Source organism: Physeter macrocephalus, chromosome 9 (genome assembly GCF_002837175.3).
Source record: "Physeter macrocephalus isolate SW-GA chromosome 9, ASM283717v5, whole genome shotgun sequence".
Classification (NCBI taxonomy): Eukaryota; Metazoa; Chordata; class Mammalia; order Artiodactyla; family Physeteridae; genus Physeter; species Physeter macrocephalus.
In genome coordinates this window covers 95,010,748-95,012,926 of record NC_041222.1, presented here as the reverse complement: position 1 = coordinate 95,012,926, position 2,179 = coordinate 95,010,748, and the positions used below count along the sequence as shown (strand labels likewise).

The 2,179-nt window shown below is 40.8% G+C and overlaps 1 pseudogene; it reads left to right on the top strand.

The window, feature by feature from the left end:
- Positions 1–692: 692 nt before the first annotated feature.
- Positions 693–1,912, top strand: LOC102985269 (sodium/potassium-transporting ATPase subunit alpha-1-like; annotated as a pseudogene).
- The last annotated feature ends 267 nt before the right edge of the window (positions 1,913–2,179 follow it).

The following is a 2,179-nucleotide window of genomic DNA, read 5'->3' as shown; positions in this document are numbered from 1 at the left end:
AAATGGATTATAAGCCTAAATATTATAATTTATCATAAAAACTAAAACTATAGTTTTTTTCCAGAAGAAATAAGAGAAAATCTTTACAACACTGGGACAGGCAAATATTTAGATAGAACAAAATAGGTCTAAATCAGGAAAGGGAATTAATAAATTTGACATCACAAAAACTATAAACTTCTCTTACAAAGACACAATTAAATGATAAAGCAAATCACAGACTTGGAGAAACTATTTTAATAATACATAGTATCTACCAAAGGACTTGTATCCAGAAGATATATAGAACTCTTCATTCTCAAAGATAAGACAATAAACTCAATAAAAATGGGAAAAAGATTCACAGAATTTATAAAAGAAGATATATGAATAGGTAATCAACTCATAGCTATATGCTCAATACCATCAGTCAGTAGGAAATGCAAATTAAATCCATATTGAAATAATACTACATGCCCATTTAGTTTCTGATGAGAAGTCCAAAGCCTTTTGAATTTGTGTTCCCATGTACATAATATATCCCTTTCTCCAACTTTTTAAAGAATTCATTATTTCTTTGTTTTTCAGCATTTTGACTAAGCTCTGCTTATGTGTGTTTCCTCTGTATTTATTCAGTTTGAGGTGTGCAGCATAATCCAGTGAAACCATCTCAGTCAATGCTTCATTTCTTTTTTTTGAAAGATTATTAATTTGTTACCAAAGACCATCCAATCACAGCCAAAACCATTGTTGAAGGTGTGGGCATCCTCTCAGAAGACAAGGAAACCATAGAAGACATTGCTGCCTACCTCATCATCCCAGTGAGCCAGGTGAACCCAAGAAATGCCAATGCCTGCATGGTACATGGAAGTGATCTGAAGGACTTGACTTTCCAGCAGCTGGATGACATTTTGAAGTACCATACTGAGATTGTGTTTCCCAGGTCCTCTCCTCAACAGAAGCTGATCGTTCAGGAAGACTGCCAGAGAGAGGGCACTATCATGGCTGTAACTGGTGATGGTGTCAATGACTCAGCTTTGAAGAAGGTGGACACTGGGGTTGCTATGGGAATTGCAGGCTCAGAAGTGTCTAAGTAAGCTACTGACATGATTCTCTTGGATGAGAATTTTGCCTCAATTGTGACTGGAGTAGAGGAAGGTTGTCTAACCTTTGATAACTTGAAGAAATCTATTGCCTACACCATAACCAGAACATTCCAGATATTTATTATCTGGAACACCCCCTTCCTGATATTCATTATTACAAACATTCCACTACCCCTGAGGACCATCACCATCCTCTGCATTAACTAGGGCATGGACATGGTTCCAGCCACCTCCCTGGCTTATGAGCTAGCTCAGAGTGACATCATGAAGAGATAGCTTGAAAACCCCAAAATGGACAAACATGTGAATAAGCAGCTGATCAGCATGGCCTATGGACAGATTGGTATGATCCAGGCCCTGGGTGGCTTCTTTACTTACTTTGTGATCCTAGGCTGAGAAGAACTTCCTCCCAATTCACCTGCTGGGTCTGAGTGGGCTGAGATGACCACTGGATCAATGATGTTGAGGACAGCTGCGGAAAGCAGTGGACCTACAAGCAGAGGAAAATCTTGGCTTTTACCTGCCACACAGCCTTCTTTGTCAGTATCTTGGTGGCACAATTGGCCAACTTGGTCATCTGCAAGACCAGGAGGAAGTCAGTCTTCCAGCAGGGGATTTGGCCTCTTTGAAGAGATGGCCCTTGCTGTTTTCCTTTTCTACTGCCCTGGAGTGGGTGTTGCCTTGAGGATGTATCCTCTGAAACCTATCTGGTGGCTCAGTGTCCTCTCCTACTCTCTCCTCATCTTCCTATATGACAAAGTCAGAAAAGTCATCATCAGGTGATGCTGATGACCTGGTGTTTGGTGGAGAAGGAAACCTACTACTAGACCCCATGTTGCACACTGTGGAGCACCATGTCACACACTCTGCTCCCATTATCCACCCCCTTTTTGTGTACTTTTTTCTTGGAGTTCATAATTCTATATTGGTAGGAAAGCACTGAAGCATGTGGAGGAAGCAAGATGTTCTGAAATGAAACATGTAGCTATATGGGGCGGGTGTGTGGGTGGAGGTGGGGAAAGGGTTCCCAGAGAAGCATCCATCTATGGAAATCACAGCAGGGAAGGTTATTTTGTGCCTTTTTGTTTTTGTAG